Raw genomic sequence first — 21,013 nt, forward strand, 5'->3', positions numbered from 1 at the left:
TTTTCCAGAGATATGGGCGACCCCTAATCACTCCCTAGCACTAAGGGACAGTTGTTGATCATCAAGGGACACTTGTAGGCCTTGTTGTGATGATCCTATGCATCTTCATTGCCTATAAAAGGCCACATTGTGGCAACAATTCCTCACACCTTTCTCTTGCACTTCTGATCATTTCTGGAGCTCTCAAGCATTCTCCTAACATCCATAGTCGTGCACCAAGCTTCTGTAAGTGTGCCTAGCCTTTTGTGGCTTTGTTTTTGCTTAGTTTAGCTTAAAAGTCAATCCGTCATAATTAACGATTGACTTTGCGATAAATCACAAATGGTCCAGTGGTTTGTCGAATCAAAGGTAGTTATATGTTGGTAATCATGTGGGCATTAAACCCCTAAAAGGGCACCCTCTAATTCCCACTCTAACTAGTCCAAATGTCGAGTCAAACGTGCTTAGAAAAAGTCAACAGAAATGCCATTTTGCGATTTAATGCATAATCAGTAATGTAGATGATGTGTAACCTGTTTAAACACTCATAAAACATGATAATAAGTATATTAACTAGTCTAAGCTTGTTTGATCCGACCATTTACTGTTTTGACCCGGTTCGGAGCCGAAAGTCGCAAAGCTTTGACTTTTGCATTGACTTCAGTTCTGACCCGTTAAAGTATGATTTAGATATGCCTTAGGACCCTCTTAGGATCAGGTTACATGATGGTATAACCCTCTGTGACCGGTTCGTTGTTTGTCCGAGTCTTTTACACCTTTCCGTTAAATGCTTAAAAGTTGACCGTAACGCCCTTTTTAATCTAAAACGAGAATTTCGGACATGTGAAAGGACCATAACCGTGGTTACTGATTTCTAAGCATGTACCTGAAATTTCACGTCAATCCAAGGTCCAGAATAGGAGTTATGCTAAATAGCGCAAATTTCGGAAACTTTAGTAATTTAATAGCGCAATTAGCATAACGCCTATCTAAACCCGGATTTCGACACCAAATCTGTTACACACTGATGTAAAATAATATTTTGGGATTTTTAAAGATTTTTAATTATTTTTAACCTGTTCATAACCTGCGGTTATGGCAACGGTTCGATAAATAACGAATATACCCTTTTCGGCCATAACTTGAGTTCTACAAGGTCTTTTGACCCGATTCCAGTTGCTACTGATTTTAAACAATAAATAGAGTATTTTGGACTTTATAAACTGTTCGGGAAACTCAGATTTCCTGTAGAACTCCGAAACCTCTTTTATAATCTTTAAAAAGACCGAAATACCCCTACGGGGCATAAAATGGATTTAAACTCGTTACGGGCATTATGGAAGGTATCCTACTGATACCACAACCTCTTTAAAGTGTATTGACTCAGGAAACAAGTGTAGGACTCTTACGGTTACCCGTTACGCCTTTTTGCGCGCACGGTTCGGCTTATGTAACTAGTTTACATAAACTAGCCGAAACGGGTCAAACCATATTGTTTTGACCCCAAAATCCAGAGTGTGATTATTATACCCATATAAAACAAGTCTTCAAACTTGTTGGGTCAAAATCACATTCCATTCCCGGTTTTCGCCTCTCACGCGATTAAACCGTAACTATCCGTTGAAACTGACCGGTCTAAGCTACGGCTAAATTAAAGACCCGTTAGGATTCTAATAGGTTATTTTAAACCTTCGTTCCAGAATAGGAGACCGGTAAAAGCTATCTGCAATTTATTTCGATTAAGGATTTATACTTGCAAAGGTAAATACTTTTAACTTATTTTCCGTTATACGGGCTTGGGTTACGGTACATAGTATACCGCTTGATCGGGCATCAAATTCTCCACCGATTGAGTGGGTAATTGAATAAATTTGATCGGCTCGTTTAAACAGTCTTGTTACTTAAAAGCCTTTGGGGGGTTAATGACCATGTCCCGGATATCCCTGGCATCATTTTACGAAATGGCCACGACCTAAGCGCGGAGTGTAGGCGTACACTTGTCAGTGCATAAATAGTCGCTGTGGTGTGTCTATTGATCTTTAACCCGGACTTGATCTGGGCTACTGAACGCATAAGGAACATGTAATTCGTTCACAAGATTATATATTTAAATAATTCTCCCGAGTTATAAAAGAGTTTGTGCCTTGTGCATTCAAATCAATTTTAATAAACATTTTACAAAAGTGTCGGTTGAATGTATTTACCAGTATAAACTGACGTATTTTCCCAAAAAGACTAAATGCAGGTACTATGCGTAATTGGCTGGATATTCTCCTTAGCATCATAAAGAGTCTCGCAAGCTTAAGATGCCTTCGTCTGTTGAACAAAACTTATATTTTATTTGATCCCCTGTGGATACATTTTCGACTATTCGTAATACTTTGATATTGCAAACAATGGTTGAAATATAATTATCTTTATGCTTCCGCTGTGCATTCATATATTGTGTGGTTTGACTATATTGTTGCCAACTACGTCACGATAATCCCCCACCGGGCCCACCGGTGAGACACGTGGAAATCGAGGTGTGACAATATAGGTTGCTAATGACAGTTGTGATTGGTTGAGATGATTGATCTTTATTTAACGGGTGATGTTATAATAATAAAATATATATAAAGACTTATAGATTTTAACACAGGTTCACCAACTCTTGGTGTGCGCCAAAGCTAACATATAGATCAGGTTAGACAAGTCGCATAACAAAGTTTTGGCTTATTATTGAAGCTTGACATATAAACCGTGCATGCCAACAATGACATCCTTGATAAGTGAGGGTTAATCACAATATGTGTTTCCACAAATGGGCCTGCCTCTACCAAAATGGGATTTCCCTACTAGTATATGGGTTGCTACACACCGTGAGTTTACTAATAGGCTTTAGACCACTAATTTGATCAAGAACACCCACAAGATCAAAGATCAAAACCAAATCACAAGCCTCATTAACGAAGAAGAAGGGTAAAAAGAACTATCAAAGACATAACACACCACTTTATCAAAGTTTAAATATTTAAGTCATACCAAGTTTCATCTACAACCCAAGCAACAAAAGAAGTTTAGCCAAGTATGGCGATAATAACTTGTCCACAAACAATGACAATGGGAAAGACCATGGTGAATTAAGTGTATGAATCAAACAACTAAATGAAGGTTGATGATTACAAGTTCGCTCTTTCTCAAACTAAGCTATTACAAGTGATTTCTTAGAGTGATCCCTAAACTCTAAAGGGTGATTTTGGGGGCTAGAGAGCCCCCTTTGGGGTGATGGAATTCTAGAATTCAAGGGAATGAAGGGATGAGTTGAAATAGGGAATCCATGGCCTTTATTTATAACAGGATTTTGGCTTGGAGGCCAAGGCTATCTAGAAGCTCATGTCCTTGGGGAGACAAGCCATTGTCCTTTGTGTACTCTTGTCCCCTTTTGTTTCCTTGCTTTTTGTCCCATATGAAAAGCTTTATGAAGCCTTTCTCCAACAGTGGAATAGGCATGACCATGCCCAAATGGCGCATGACCATGCATAACCGTTATCTTCTGAAACGTAATACAGACATGCACGACCGTGCATGGTCCTTTTGCCTGACAACCTATCACACCCTGATATTTCAACAACGCCCGGTGGGCCCGGTTGGGGTATACGTGACGAGATTGATATCAAATACACAAGATAGCACAGCGGAAGCCTTGGATTTAAATTATTACAATATAAATGTCCAAGTGTTTAAAGTATTATACAGACGGATATCGTATCAAAGATCCACATGCGGATCGTAAATTTACAAAATGAGATAACAAACTAATAGGCTTCTTATGCAAAGGAGTTGCAAATTCCTCTTAAGCATTACCGGCACTTCCAACCTATTTCGTAACCTTGTAACCTGTCACTTAGTCTTTTGAAGATACGTCAGTTTACACTGGTAAATACAAATAACCGACACATTTTGAAAATATTTCAAAATTGTTTTAAGTGCACAAGGCACATGTAATTTTATAAATAACTTGGGACAATAATAATGATCTTGTATACAGTTTTACATGTCTGTCAATACATATGGGGCCCGGTACAGAACCGATAACATGATTAACCGACACGCCACTTTTAACCCACAAAGGGGTATCCCCAATATGGGTAGAAAACATTTTATAATAGCATTAGCATCTGTCGGCTGTATGCCTACACCCCGTGCTTAAGTCATGGCCATTAGCAATTTAAATGAGCCGAGGATATCCAGGACACGGTCGGGTTAACCTCCAATGTTTAAGTTATTAGACAAAACAAATTAAAACGGGTTATGCGGATTTCTAGTCACAATCCGATATATGATCCCATACCCGACTAAGCGGTAATAATTTACCGTATCCCAAGCCCGTATAGGGAAAATAGGTTAAGAGTATTTATGTGGCTTAAACAAGTTCTTACAATGCAAGAAAATATAATAAGCACAACCGTTATCAATTAACTATGCTTGGTTTCAATCTACTGGAATGCCTTAGTCTGGAATGAATGGTATAATAACCAATTAGAATGTTAACGGGTCCTATTCAAGTCATAGACTTGGACCAGTTAACTCAAATTAATGAAAACGGTACGAGACGCTTCATTAAGCGATGATCGGATAGAATGTAGTTTAACCCCTACAAGTAAGTACTAAGACTTGTATAATATGGGAAAACTATATACATTCTGGAATTTGAAATGAATTTGAAAAGATTTGACCCGTTTCGGTAAACTTAAGTAAACTAGTTACATAAGCTTAACCGTACACGCATAGGTGTTATCGAGTGATCGGATGAGCTATAAACAAGTTCCATATGCCAAAATACTTTAAATATGCTACCAAGTCAGTAGCTAATCAAGGTTATAAGATCATTATAGTTTAAAACCAAAATATGCACCATAAGGGCATTTTAGTCATTATGTGTCAATTATAAGAACTTGCATAAAAACTTATGTTATGAGCAAGTTCATTTTGCCAAAAATACTTTAATTATGTTATGACATCAGTAGATTATAAATTTTGTATGATAATTATGGTTTAAAAATAAACTACACACCTTAAGGGCATTTTAGTCATAATATAACATAATTTATGAACTTGTAGTAGAACTCAGGTTATTATGAACATGTTCATTTTACCAAAACAGGTTAATTATAATAACATATCAGTAGCTTTACAAGTTCATCATTGATTAAAACCAAGTTTTGTACAAAAGGGCATTTTGGTCATAAATAGGCATATTATAAGAACTTGTGTAAAAACTCAAAATCTGATTATGATCAAGTAGCAGAACCACAGAGGGTTATTCTACACTTTAATATGATCATAATGCAACTAATAATCAGTAGCTAATGTTGCTAAATCGGGTCAGAATCGAAAGTCAAAGCAGAAGTCAAATTGCTCGACTTTCGGTTGCGAACCGACACATAAACTGGAAATGACGGACTGAACATATTCATACATGTTCTAATATTAATTACCAACTGATTTAGTGTTAAAAAATGAGTTAGAACAATTACAAGTTCATTTTATAAGTTTTCCGAAAATCTGTCCTTTGACTTTTTATTTAACTTAACTTTGACCCGTCATTTGACCAACTAAACATGATTTCCAGGAGGTGCCCTTTTGAGGGATTAAAACCTACCTTATTACGATCACGTAGCCATGTTCGATTCGAACAATGGCTGGACCATAATGGTATAAACCTAAAGTCAAAGAAAAAGTCAATTTGCTTGACTTTTGGCTTATAAAAGCCTATAAAAACGAAAAGAACTGGAAAGGAACACTTACAAGTGATCCTTAGAACGTTTGGAACTCAGAGGGATGCTCCTATATAATCAGGAACTTCCAGAGAACAAGTAGAGAAGAAATGAAGAAATGGTGCAAGTATGAAAGTTGAGTTAGGTTCCTATTTATAGTAGAAGAGGTTGTAAGGAGATCATTACAGGTGTTAAGGATGTTATATGATCATCCCAAGTGTCAAAGGACGTGTTAGAAGCAGCTAGGAGGTGGCATGGTGCGAGAAAGGTGGCACAAGGACAGAGTTTCTTGGCCTCCAAACAAAATTCTGACACTGCAGTCCTTTACGAACCATATGGCCTTCTGGCTTACGGTCCGTAAGCTAATGAGGCGCACACTGAATTTAAACCCCTTACGGACCGCAAGCGATAGGCTCTTGCAGTCCGTATACGATCATCAGGAACCAAAATTAAACATGCTTGCGGTCCGTAAGCTTAAAGCTATACGGTCCGCAAAGGGTCACTCAGAGGCCTTAAATTTAGCATGTTGACGCCTTTAGTCCTTCTACATTCAAACTTTCAAAAGTTGGTCAAAATTAGTCCCTCTCGTCCAATTTAATAGACATAATTGAGAGTATGGACAAATGTCGTTATATAACTCGACACGAATTTACGAGGTGTTACACAGCCCGTAGTTCTCTTTGTCCTTTTGCTGCCGCCTTTATTGTTTTTCAGTTATAGACACGGGCTAGGGATGCACGACTGTGCATGGACAAGTGTCCAGACGGGGCTTCAAAATTTGTCACTCTTGTCGGATGTTGAAGCCTCTATTCTTTGTCTTTTTCATGCACGGGCATGCCTAGGTGATACATGGTCGTGCCTCCGCATATCGTGGACTTTTGTAACCCAACTTCAACTTTTGTTGACCAAAGTTTTTTGGTTGACTTGTACTGCTGTGATATGCATGACTGTGCCCATAGCCATGCACGGTCGTGCTTATCTGGCAATTTGATTATTTTTTGAAGCTTGAAGTTGTAATGTTGGAACAACCAAAGATGAGAAAAATGGATTGAGCTTTGTTAACTTGTCCCACAAAGGAGGGATGATAAAACTTGAAGTGGTTTATAAGGAGGAACACTCCTTGTATATTGTTTCCTTTAAAGATAAACACTAGTGGGGACCCTAAAAGGTGTAGCACCTTAACTCACACACGTGTGACGTGGGCGATATGCGCAATGTGGCACTTTGATGGCGCACATTGTACTGCGCAAAGCCACTTGAGAGCCGCCTTTGTATTTTTGGTCAGATAGATGGCGAGTCCGCTTATGGCGCACTCTTGGGTGGCGTAGGCGGGTGCCATGGCATGATGCACGGGTATTGAAGGCACGTGACCAGGTGGCGACTTTCGAATGGCGTTAGTATTCATCAGTGGGCGCACAAATTCCATATGACGCGACACGTCGGTACTAGTCTTGACGTCGTGTGGCCTGAAGACGCACGTTTTGAGCGTAGCCTTGGTGCGGGTTCACCTGCGCACGCAAGCGACCAGTCAAACTAGTCTACGTGCCAGTGAGTTAATGTCTGACGGTTTCATGTCATGAATGACAGTTTTGATGACGAGTTAAATCTATTTAGTTTGAGATTAAGAATAGATTAATTATCTTGTTTATAACAAGATTAATTTGTTGGTTATGACAAGATTAATGTTTTGTTTATTACTAGTTTAATTGAGATTAATTCCTATGTGTGTGTGTGTGTGTATATATATATATACACAAGTCATTTACCCGTGTGATGCGGCGGAAAATATATCACTGAGGTTGGTGAGTTTAGGGCTATGTACGGGGTTGTTTATAGTTAGTTTATCAATCACTTCGTAATTTAGTGTATAGTACGCCTGTATCGTTTTGGTTAAAGGTTAAAAAGGTTAAAAAGTATAATATTTTTTAGAGTAAATTACAAGTTTTGTCCTTTATGTTAACACCAATTTTCAGGCGGTGTCCTTTGACGCAAAAGTTGACGAGTTTTGTCCTTGACGTTTCAAAATCATGCACGTTATGCCCTTTAGCCCTAACCTAGTTAGATTTTTTAGTTAAATCTGGTCGTGTGCCTTGCATATGAGGGTATTCTTGTCATTTCACCTTCCTAGGGACTATTGAGTAACTACATTATATCAAGAGACTATTTGTATAAAAGATAAAAAATAAATATATATAAATAAAATAAAACCATTGCGCTCTCTCTCTAAACTCCCTCTCTTTCTTCTCTCTCTACCTTTCTGTTCTCTCTCTCTATATATCACACATTTTATTCTCTCTCTCTATCACACATAATCCAAATCTGAGATGGTAGATGGTGGGTTTAGTGGTGGTGGGTGGTAGATGGTGACGGTTGTGCGGTTGTGGATGGTGACGATGGCGGGTTATGAAGGTGGATGTGGTGGCAGGTGATGGTGGATTTGGTGGTGGTGGTTGGTGATTTAGGATGTTTGCAGGTTGTTAGGATTAGGGTTTCGGTGGGGTGGTGATGGTGGAGACAATGGCGGGTTATGATGGTGGATAGGGTAGTTGGTTTAATAGTGGTGGTTGCTAGTGGTTTGAAGGTTCTTGGGGTTAGGTTTCTAGTGGGGGTGGTGATGGTGGATACGGTGGCGGGGTGTGATAGTGGATGGGGTGATGGGTTTAATGGTGTTGGTTGCTGATTTGGGTTGTTGCAGGTTGGGGTTAGGGTTCCAGTGGGGGCGGTGATGGTGGAGACGGTGGTGGTAGTCTGGTAGAGAGAAAGTAGTTGTGGCGGTGGTGGATGAAGGTGGTTATGGTGATGGAGGTGGTGGGTGAAGGGGAGAGAGAGAGAGCCGATGGTGGTAGTGGGTTGGCGGGTGGTGGTGGTGGTGATAATTTTTTAAAATATTTTGTTTTAGTTTTTAAATACTACTAAATAAGTGGGTAAATAGACTAAAATACCCTTGTGTAATCTGATTTAACAAAAAAATCTAACTGGGTTAGTGCTAAAGGACATAACGTGCACGATTTTAAAACACTAAGGACAAAATTCGTCAACTTTTGCGACAAAGTACACCGCCTGAAAAATGGTGTTAACATAAAGGACAAAACTTGTAATTTACTCTATTTTTAAGCGAAAAAGGTTAAAAAGTATAATATTTATATAAAACTTTGAGTATGTTGTTATGTCATGCTTTATTATTATCCATTGTGATACTCGTTTCTGGTAGTTTTCTTATTCATATAATATTTACTGTACCATCATTGTGAGAGATGTACATCAAAAGCGAAGTAATCGGGTAATCCATTTCATTGTGTTGTGCATGGTTCGGTTATTATCCTCAACCGAAGCCGAAACCAAAGCAATCAGTTAGTCTATTATATTAACAAATCGGTTTTCGGTTAATCATTTCGGTTTATTCGGTTAGATTGACAGTTTTTGGTTTGGTTCATTTAATTTTTGTTAATTGTAAAAACCAAACTTAGGCTAAAAGTTTTGCTTATAAACATATGAAATTGAGGTATAAATGCATGAAATGAAAATATAAATATATGAAATGGAGATATAATCCTCTAACTCGTTACCCAACCCAACCCATTTAGCCACGTATATTTCTAACCATAACAACACGACCATCAATAACATGACATACATAGGTATTTCAATTATTGAAGTTCAACAACCACGAAAGGTGCAATTTTATATATAATAAATGTATTAAAAAGATTACCAAGTAGAATTGTCTCATCAGATATGGACCTATAGTTTATAATTAATAACCATTTCAAAATTCAACTCAATGATTCTCAGCAGTGTAAAAGAAAAAAAAAAAACCATTTGCAAACCAACCCAATAATATGAAAAGAATAATCCATTGCCACCACCAATCTTCTCCGTAAGTTTGGACAACTTTGACAGACCCCATATTTGAAATATTAACTTATCCATAAATTTACATTGTGATACTCGTTTTTTTGTTAGTATATCAATCCCCTCGCCCTCGCGATGTATTGTATATCATGTATGTTAGTTTTCTTATTCGGTGTGTTCTATCTATGACATGAGTCTTACAAATCTTAATTTAATAATAATTTTCAAGTACTTCTACACACCAATAAAAGAACACACGAACAAGAAAATGTGATTATTAAAACATTGTCACTATCGACTTGATTATTAATAAATAAAAAGTGGATTACAACGCTTACATATCTTAGTTAGAGCTGGCAAAAGGCTCGGTCATGTCGGGTCGGCTACATGCCGGGTCGGAATGGGTTCAAGTCAAACATGTCGATTTGAAAAAAAAAAGTAATATTGCTTCGGGTCAGTTTGGGTTTAGTGAAAATATCTCAAATCAGGCTACTTTCATAGCGTAAATATCTAAGTTGCTATGTCTTTTATCAGCATGTTATTGACCCGAAGATCCACAAAGTCAACGTGTCGAACGTTGACGGACACTTTTTCCACTACAGTGTATGTCTTTCATTCTCTTAGTATCAATGCATCTGTGTGGCCTTATTATTACTTGAAGTTAGTGATCTTGGTTTTGGTAGTCGTCATCATTTTAATCACTTTGGCTAGTTGGCCAGTTTCATTCTAATATAATTAAAATCTGCAATGTATTGGAAAAACACAGTTGACTAACGTTGACCGGTGATAAAAGTACCAATCTCTAATATTTTTTTGAATTTGCGCAATTGGTTGAATACAACTTAAATAATGGCAAAAGATCAAATACAAATAATCTTAACATACTAAACATACAAATTGAAGGAAAACCCAAAAAGACAAGGTGACATTTTTGTAATTACCACCAACTATCAAAGTTACAACAAAAAATACCTAAAAAAATACAATTTTTTTTTAACATTTTTTATTAAAAAATCGCTACATTTCGTTAGCAAAAAAAAAAAAAAAAAAATTTTTTTTGGCTGCTACTAAAAGTAGCGATTTAAAAAAAAAAATGTTAAAAAAATAAAATAAAATAATTTGTGTGTTTTTTTTTATTTTTTTAGATTTTTTTAGGTTTTTTGGGGGGTTTAGTTTTTAGCATTTTAGCTTGGGTGGTGGGGGGTGGGGGGGGGGGGGGGGGGTTAGGTTTTTTTTAGGTTTTTGGGAGTGGGGGGGGGGGGTTAGGTTTTTTTTAGGTTTTTGGGGGTGGGGGGGGGTTAGTTTTTTTTAAGGTTTTTGGGGGGTGTGGGGGGGGGTTTAGGTTTTTTTTGGGGGTGGGGGGAGTGGTTAGGTTTTTTTAGGTATATTTGTAGAGTAACTTTGATAGTTATTGATAATTACAAAAATGCCACCTTGTCTTGTTGAGTTTTCCTTCAATTTGTATGTTTAGTATGTTAAGATTATTTGTACAAGAACTTTACCCCTTAAATAATTTGTATGTTGTTATGCAAATAATATTTTACTAGTCTAAGGGTTGATTTTATTTAATTTCTTTAACCTTACCAAACAGGTGGCCCTTTTCTATGAAGATGGCCGTCCTGTAGATGCTAAAGGCGTGGGCCGAAAGGTGATTGATAAAGTTCATGAAACGTACAAATCTGAACTGGATGGAAAAGAGTTTGCTTACGATGGAGAGAAGAGTTTGTTTACTATCGGTGCGCTTCCTAGAAACAAACTCGAGTTCACTGTTGTATTTGATAGTATGAATTCCACCAGGTACATTTTGATAGTAACATTGGGAATGCAATAGTTTAAATCTAGTTGTTATCGGTTTTAACTTTTATGGGTTTGAATATTCAGGAACGGAAATGCAAGCCCTGATAATGACGCTGACAAGAAAAGAATGCGCCGCTCATATCAATCCAAGTGATTTCTGTGGGTGAAAATGAAGTCATGAAGCTTTTTTCTCACAGTTCTAATGAATAATTAGTGTGTTAAACATGAAAATAAGTATGTTAAACATAAAGAATATCTAGTGTCTTGATCGCTGAAATAAGTATGTTAAACATAATGAATATCTAGTGTCTTGATCACTGTTAGGGCTGTTCACGAGCCGAGCCGAACCGAGCGGACCTTTGCTCGTGCTTGGCTTGTTTACAATCCGAACTGAGCGGAGCGGCTCATTTAAAACCGAGCCTCAAATCAAGCGAGCAGTTTCCGAGCAGTAAATATTCCGAGCGAGCGTCGAGCGAAGTTCGAGCGATTTGGACAACAGTAATTTGTTGAGAGAGATAGTGACAATGTTAGATCTCAAGTTTTTATTTCTTTAAAAACAGGCACAGTTCATGGCATATATTTTTCTTATGAATAACAATGTTGTGGCCGACGAGGCGATGGTCATATTGCACGAACAATGACGTTGACAGCCGGAAACGATCGACTTAGGGTAACGGCATGAAACATTGAGGCGATGAGCAGACTGTCGTTTATCGGTTTAGGGTTTAACTTTTAGATTTGATATTAATATTTTTATTGCCGTGATTGGGCTAGTACGAATAGATGTAGTTGTAAATTTGTATATAGTGGACCACAATATAATAGAGTGCTATATATAAAACTATAAATTTAATTTATATTTGTGTGTATATATGTGTATATACATGTTTATATATGTATGTGTTTATGTATATGTATATGTATATGTATGTACTAATTAAAAATAATAATTCGAACCGAACCGAGCCGAGCAGACCTTTGCTAATGCTTGGCTCGTTTACAAACCGAACCGAGCAGAACGGCTCATTTACAACCGAGCGTCAAATCGAACGAGCATTTTCCGAGCAATTTTCGAACGAGCGTCGAGTGAGCGACGAGCAGCGAGCGGTTTGAACGGCCCTAAATCACTGTATACAATTAATTTATTTAAGATGCCTGCTGTATAACTTATTTAATCTGAAACCAGGGGCTACCTGCTTGTTCGCCAATCGTTTTTCCATAACGATGTGAAGAATTTTGCTGATGTTGGAGGCGGTGTGCTTGGTGCCGTGGGTTCCATTCAAGTTTCCGTACATCTCAGGGTGGTCTATCCCTCAACATTGGTAACTTTTGCTGACTCTGTACTTTTCAGATATTTAAACCATAAAATAGGACCATGTGATTCATCGGTTATCAGATGTATCTACTACAATGATTATCCAACCTGGACCAGTGGTCGATTTTCTGATTGCCAACCAAAATGTCAAAGATCCCTATTCTGTTGACTGGGCAAAGGTAATAAACAATTCACAATTCCAGTTCCATCATTGTGTGCTGTTTTTCAGTCATCTTACTATCCATATAAAGTCTACTGTTGACAGGCAAAGCGTACCCTGAAGAACCTTAGGGTTAAAAACAATGAGACTAACACCGAGTATAAGATAACTGGCTTGAGTGAGAAGCCCTGCAACCAGCAGCTGTGTATTTTTTTTTCTCATTCGTGTGTATTGATTTTATGGTACAAAAACAAGGGCTCTAGTTAAGTGGTTGACCTTTTCAGGTTTTCATTGAGGCAACAGATGAAAGATGAGAATGGTGAATTTGAGACGATGGAAATGACTGTATACGATTATTTCGTGAATTATCGCAAAATGGACCTGCGTTATTCTGGAGATTTACCGTGTATCAATGTTGGGAAGCCCAAAACGCCAATATTCCTTCCCATCGAGGAACAAAAATGCGGCTTCATTTGTTTAATAAATTGGGTTGTTTTTGATGAATGATTTTTTTAACTATTTATTGGTTATTTGCAGTTCTGTACATTGGTCTCGTTACAACGCTACACGAAATCACTCAATACAATGCAGCGAGCCTCTCTGGCGGAGAAATCTAGGCAAAAACCTCAAGAAAGAATGAGGGTTCTGAGCGATGTAAGACTCCTAAACTTAAAAGTGATATCATCGAGTAAGCTTAGGTTCCTTTCTTCTATCTTTGAAAAACATGCTTGCTTTGTGCATTTTCAAGCTCTAAATCGCAACGATTATGTACTGAGCCTTTGTTGAAATCTTGTGGCATTTCAATAAGCAACCGCAAGTGTATCTTGGTGCACTGGCCATAGAAAAAACAATGGATCAAATAAATTGTGTCTAGATACATCATCAGAGGATATCATTAAGGGAGGTGATTTGACCCAGAACAAACTGTGTCCAAATCTTATGATCTTTTTTTCATTGCGACTAAATAAAGCGTACTTATTGCAGCGGATAAACATCAATAGAGAAGAAACTGAAAGGAAATCGGCAGTCCCACCCTAGAGACCGGTAGGGGTGAATAATGCCCCTACCCTTGGGCGTTTTCCGCCATATGGCAGTGCAGTCAGCAAGGGGCATTATTGGGCGTTTTTTTAAAATGGGTGTAGTGAGGATGTGGGTATTATGTTAAAAGGGTGTAGAGAATTTAATAAAAATAAAAAAAACCCAACAAAAAAAAGCTATTGGCCAAGAAAAAGGAAAATTAAATGTGATTGGTGATTGAGATTTGGACAAAGCGTTGTTTAAAAAACGCCTTGGGGGGGGGGTGGGGGGAATTGATCAGTAACGCCCAATAATGCCCATGGGGGTGGGGAGGGGGCGTGATTGGGCGTGTTTGGTGGCAAATTTTGAAAAAATAACGCCCACTACGCATGTTCTAATTTCTGTTCCGTTCAAACTCGTTGCCCCCATACAACCTTCTACAAACTTGCAACATACCAACAATCGAACTTTCATTTCAGGGCCCAATACTGGTAGATGGAAACAAAGAGATCTAAGCTAGATTTAGAGGTCCAGAAGAGGAATGGTTAACCGAGAAACTTTCCGGAATCATAGCTGCCGAAAACTGATTTGAATCGCTGAAGATCTCATATGGAAACCCTAGCCTTCGCCACGGCCAAAGCCATGGTGGCGGCTACTTCTTTCCTACTGCCGCTTGTCCTACAAGACCTCGAAGCACCCGTTCTCCTTTCCGAGTCGCAGAACCACCTGATACGTTCATAACACATCAGCAACCAAACCCACGTTTACTTGCATGATACCCATGTTTCCCATGTTCCTTTGTTTACTGCATGCATGTTGTTACTTACTAGGTAGTTATTAGATTAGTTTTGCATATTTAAATTCATGTATGATGCACTTTGAAAGGGGAAGAAAAATTAGATCAAAGTTATTATTGTCTTGTTCTCTCATCTATGTTCTTTGGAGCCTAACCCACTCTACGGGTCTCTTGGGAGATTAGCCATCTCGAATCGGCTTCTATCATTTGGTGCTTTCATTCCCGAATTCACCTCCATCATGACCTCAAAAATCACATTGTTGCTCGACGAAATGTGGGCTAATTGATGTGCGTGAAGTGTGTTATTATTTTTGATATATATTTAAGCCCTTTTTACACTTTTAGCCAAGTTTTAAATTTATAAAACACGATATTCACTAACACTAAACACACATATGGGCAAGTGCACCCATCGTGGACGTAGTATAGTGTTGGTAAGATACCGAGGTCGTTCAAGGACACAAGAGCTTTTAACACCGGTTTATCCTCAACGTCTAATCAAATCAAAAAGTTAGAAAAATGTTTTAAACTAAGAAAAATAAAAACTAACTAAATGCTGAAAAATAAAAATAAAATAAAAACAGATAGACAAGATGAATCACTTGGATCCGACACGTGTATTAGTATAACCTTTGATTATTTTCGCACTTTTGCACTTATTTAAGAGATTATCTTAGTTATTGTAGTAGGCCCCTCTTTTGAAGGCGACGTTACCCTCAACCCAGTAGTTTGAGTCAGCAAGGATACAATCCTAAAGGGTCGGATTATTGAAAGATAATGAATTAAGTTATTAATGCAAATTATGGTAGGCCCCGCTTTTGGTGGTGACGTTACCCTCGGCTAAGTAGTCTGAGTCAGCAGGGATACAGTCCTAAATAGTCGGGTTATAGTATTAATAGTAGTTAACTTATGAGGGGGTCAAAGAGTTTGGATCCCCGCCATCCAATACCTATGGGCATTGAAGAAGATCCTACTAAATTTGACCCAGGTCCCAAGCAGGACCTCTAAACGCTGAACAAGGGCAAGACCCTTACCAAACCGTTCCCTTAACCCCCGACCAGGTAGCCAACATACCTCCATATAGACCGTGGAGATATGAATGGTGAAAATCTTTTATTTTATATAGACAGTAAAATAATGCCAAGACACCACGGACAAACGATAAGGAAAGATCACCTTCAACATAAGTAACTAGTTATTAAAGTCATTAATACAAAACCAAATAAAAAGTGCAAAAGATTAAAAATAAAAAGTATTATACTAAACACTTGTCTTCACCAAGTGATGTAAGAGACTTAGGCAAACATGGCCTTGATTGTCAAGAACTCTTACGATCAATCTTGGATCCCGAGACGACTCACACACTCTACGATGGACAATGGATGATGGTGGTGGATGATGGTGTTATGGTGGTGGTGGGTGGTGGATGAGGTGTGAGAGAGGTGGTGTGCCAAGGGATGAGAGAGAATGAAGCCAAGCTCCTCTATTTATAGGCTGAACAGAAGGCTGGACACGGCCCCGTGTCCGCTGGACACGGCCCCGTGCCCGCCTGACACTCTCTCTCTTCATTAATTGTAATTGCGAATTACAATTAATGCGACTGCTGTACTTTCACCACGCCCCCGTGCTCGCTGGACACGGCCCCGTGGTGGGCAATGGAAGCTTCTACTGGTTTGTCTTTTCTGCTGCTTCCTGGGCACGCCCCCGTGTTCGCTGGACACGGGGCGTGTTCAGACTCTGTTTCTTCTTCTTTGCCTTGGGAGGTGCCGTTGAGGGTCCGGGCAGTCCACTTTTGTTCCTTTTCTTGTATTTATGGTAGAATTAGTAGTCTTTTTGCTTCTTTTGTGATTTTGAGCTCATTTCATCCTGAAAATACAAAAGGAAGACAAAAACACTATTTTTCCAACATTAGTACTTAAAAAGGGTTAGTTTTATGCCTTAATTGATGTGTTTTATATGTTGCATTTTACACACATCAAATACCCCCACACTTGAACTTTTGCTTGTCCTCAAGCAAAACTCTTTAAATGTGGCTTACACTCCCAAATGGAATAGGTAGAAGAGAAGTTTTTTTAGCTTGTCCTAGAGTGTCGGGAATCCAAGGTTTTTATAGGTTTTATTTTTATTTATTTACAATCCTATTCGTTATGATTTATTTTGAACTTTTCATAAGATAAATTACTTATTTGGGCATAGCATGCCTTATTAAAATTCCATTTATATACAAGTTCACATACCTCACGGGAGATCACTCAACACTCGGCCGAAGGTGTATATTTTAGTGAATCACTCGAGAGCGGCACGGAACTTACGTCTTCCATAGGCTTGCCAAGCAATCAATCCTCCTCCTTTTTAACTTTTTACCTTTGTGAATATCAAGAGGACTTTTTGGGTGGAGGCTTGGGTTTAAAGGTGGGTGGTTGGTCAGTGGTTAGTAAAAAGGGCGAAAATCGTAACAAGCGTCGGTTTTCGTGAAGTACCTTGTTTTTAGTGACTTTTTATTTTGAAGTATTTCTCCAAACAAGCTTTTATAGCTTTTGTTTGTTTTTGACTTCATCATCATTTTTTTTTTCAATCGTCACATAAAAAGGTGATGTTTACGAAAAAGCGAACTTGTTACTAAAAAAAAATAAAAAGGTTTTTGGTGGGTAAAAAGGGTTTTGGGGTAATGAAATGAAAGGTTTAGGCTCAAAGGGGTTATCTAGGGGGATTTTGGGTAGGTAAAAAAAATGAAAAATAATGGTTTTGAAAGAAAAAATGGTTAGTCCTAATGCCTCCATCATTTACTTACTTGGGTTTAAGTTGGTAAGGACCGGGAATGTATCGTCGTGGCAAGTTCTAGATTTGTAAGGACCGAGCGGCTATTCACACAAGAAACGAAAAATGAGCATTTAATCTAAATATGTGTATTTTTATGCTCAATAAAGGCTCAAAACTCACTTTTGTGGGAATGGGTTTTTAATGTGACCAAGCATATATAATCGAATTTTTAACTAGACTTGTTATACCGTTTCATAATTTTCTTATGTTGGTTCCTTTTTTTTTTTATCACGACACTATCGGTTGTAAACTTATAAAAATATAAATTTTTTAGAACTTGTTATTCCCAACTTAAACTAAGATAAGTAAATAAAAAAATGAAAAAGTTTTTGAAAAAAATTCGGGGTGTTTAGCGGTTCCAATAGAGTTTTGTGTAAGGCTTGTGTTTAGGATTTTGCAAAATTTCAAGTGTTTTAGCATCCCCCCCACACTTAAATTACACATTGTCCTCAATGTGTCCAAAAATAATGTTTTTGGTTGATTAGAATGTATAAAAGTGGGTTAAAAAGCAAAGATTTATGTTACTGGCATCCTGGACACGGCCCCGTGTTCACCGGGCACGGCCCCGTGGTCAAGTGCCAGTAACAAAAATTACAGAATTGAAACAGAAGCCTGGACACGGGGGCGTGTCCGCTGAACACGGCCCGTGTCCAGTTACCTGAACTGGGTGATTTTCTGCAGGGGCTCAGCACGGGGCCGTGTTGGTTGGGCACGGCCCGTGTTGAGCCTTCTGTGATGGAGATTTTTGTCGGGTTGCTCTGTTCTTCGTGCATGGTTCCATTTTTCTCGTTCCCTTTTTCATCCATTACCACCATGAGTGTGTTTTATTCTGCAAAAACTAAAAGATTAGACTAAACTAAGGATAGATCCGCGGAATGCCTCCGTGGTGCGCCACGTTTATAAGGGTCCTTGGCTAGACCCGATTCCTGGTTATATATCTTCTGAGTGGAGTGCCTTGCTTCCCAAGTTACACCGTCGGAGAGCGGCATCCAAGCTTGAATCAATAACCTTCATGTAATTGACTGGGTCGTCGTCTTCTATTTTCTTCCCAACTCCGAACTTCACCTCATCGTCCCCATACCTCAAAGTCAGTGTCCCGTCATTCATGTCTACCACTGCTTGTGCTGTGGCAAGGAAGGGTCTCCCTAGGATAAGGGGGACCTCGGTGTCTTCCTCCATGTCGAGTATGACAAAGTCAACTGGATAAACGAATCTGCTTACCCTAACCAAGACATTCTCGATGACACCTTGTGGGAACTTGACTGATCGATCAGCTAGTTGTATGCTTATTTTTGTAGGGCTCGTGGTTCCCAAGCCAAGCCTTTTGAACATCGATGAGGGCATGAGGTTAATGCTAGCCCCTAAGTCGGCCAAGGCATTGCGAATGGGTGATTCCCCTATTGAGCATGGAATCGTGAAACTCCCGGGATCGATTTTCTTTTGGGGTAGTTTATTGAGTACGAGGGCAGAGCATTCTTCGCCTAAATTAACTAATTGCAAATTTTCAATTTTCTTTTTATGTGTAAGGAAGTCCCTCATAAATTTAGAGTATTTGGGCATTTGGGTTAGGACTTCGATAAAAGGAATATTGACATGCAATTGTTTTAACAGACTTTCGAATTTTGCGAATTGCTCATTGGTCTTTTGACGAATTAACCTACCGGGGTACGGAACTCGAGGAGCCTTGGTAGGCTCTGGTGATGGGGGAGAGTTCTTTTCCTGCAGATGTGTTGGCATTGCTTCTTCCGTTGGTGGAGGTACTTCTGCAGGCCCCACGGTGCGGTTTCGTAGTGTGATGAGGTGAACTTGCGCCTTTGGGTTTGTTTCGGTATTGCTAGGTAATGCGCCTTGTGGTCTCTCGGAAAAATTTTGTGCTAGTTGATTTATTTGTTTTTCTATGTTTTGAATGCTAGCTTGTTGATTCCTAAAATTAGATTCTAATTGTAGAAATCTTTCCGAGTTTTTCTTATCGGTGTCGGAGACGAGGCGAGATATAGTATCTTCGAGCCTTTCTCGTCCACCTTGTTGTTGAGTGAAATTTTTGTGACTCATTTCTTGATTGCTGAAAGTTTGTTCGTTGGGTTTGTTGGTTACTACTATTGCCGGTTTCCCTCCAACCAAGGTTTGGGTGGTTTCGCCATCCTTGGTTGTAAGTTCCCGTTGGAGGACCCGACGGCCTAGGTCTATTATCAATGTAGTTTACCATTTCTTGTTGATCGTCCGTTTCTTTCATGCAACTCCAATTTTCATGTGACCCACCACACCCTTCACAAGCCATAACCGAGACTGTTTTGTCATTTCTAATTTTTTTATTTTTGAAGAAAGGGCCTCGATTTGGGCTTGTAAAGAGGTGCTCTCGTCGACCTTATGGGCGCCCGGGGCAATAGACTTATTTCCCCGGGGAGTGTGCCATTGAAAATTGGTTTGAGCAATTTCCTCAATCTGATTATATATTTCGTGTGGGCGTCGATTACCTAAAAGTCCCCCGGAGCTAGAATCAAGTGTCTGCCTAGTGTGTGGCAACAATCCATTGTAGAAAGTGGATACTTGTTGCCATATTGCGAGGCCGTGATGGGGACACTTACGTAATAGCTCCTTGAACCTTTCCCAAGTTTCATATAAGGATTCCCCGTCCTCTTGTGAGTATGTATTAATTTCAGCCATTAATTTAGCAGTTTTAGAAGGAGGGAAATACTTATAAAGAAACTTTTGGGCTAGTTCATCCCAGGTGTTTACCGATCCAGCTGGGAGGGTGTTGAGCCAAGCTTTCGCTCGGTCTTTTAGTGAGAATGGAAACATACGGAGGCGGATGGCGTCGTTTGATGCTCCATTGATCCGAAAGGTATCACATATTTCTAAGAAATTAGTTATATGTAGATGAGGATCCTCGTCCGCAAGCCCGTGGAAGGTTGCGGAGTTTTGGAGCATTTGTATCAAATGCGGTCGAAGTTCGAAGTTATTGGCTTCAACATTCGGAGCATTGATAGCGGCGCCTAGATTACCTATGGTGGGCCGTAGATAATCCATAAGGGTACGTTGGTCCGCCATTGGGGGTGGATCACCCGAAACCTTCTCTTGGTTTTTGGCTTTTAACCTTTTTCTGAGAAAGCGTTCGGGTTCTTCTAGCGGTTCCTTTATGTCTTTATTGGAACTGGAGCTCATACACTACGTGAGGATGGCGTCGGGTTCCAAGTCCTGCAATAAAAACAGAAAAGAACGTTGGTCAGAAGGTTCACCACGGCCCCGTGTTGAGCGAACACGGCCCCGTGGTCGGAATTACAGTGATTGTTTTTCAGATCCCAGTTACTGGAAGTTGGACACGGCCCCGTGTTGCACCGGCACGGCCCCGTGGTCAGCCTTCTGTAACTTGAAAAACAAAGACTGCCAGTAACGTTGCTGAGCACGGCCCGTGTCCGACCAGGCACGGCCCCGTGCTGAGCTCTGCAGAAGCTGAAAATCTAAGAAAAATCCTAGAAAATTAAAGAAAAATAAAAATATGATTAGGCCGTTGATTCCTA

At 39.2% G+C, this 21,013-nt stretch overlaps 1 non-coding gene and 1 pseudogene across 1 annotated transcript; both read left to right on the forward strand.

Moving 5' to 3' along the window:
• Nucleotides 1–8,268: 8,268 nt before the first annotated feature.
• On the forward strand, nt 8,269–13,915 carry LOC110907691 (annotated as a pseudogene).
• Nucleotides 13,916–20,058: 6,143 nt separating this feature from the next.
• Nucleotides 20,059–20,165, forward strand: LOC118485303. The gene has a single exon (XR_004875607.1). It is a non-coding gene; the product is annotated as a small nucleolar RNA R71 (small nucleolar RNA).
• The last annotated feature ends 848 nt before the right edge of the window (nt 20,166–21,013 follow it).

Source organism: Helianthus annuus, chromosome 12 (genome assembly GCF_002127325.2).
Source record: "Helianthus annuus cultivar XRQ/B chromosome 12, HanXRQr2.0-SUNRISE, whole genome shotgun sequence".
Taxonomy (NCBI): domain Eukaryota; kingdom Viridiplantae; phylum Streptophyta; class Magnoliopsida; order Asterales; family Asteraceae; genus Helianthus; species Helianthus annuus.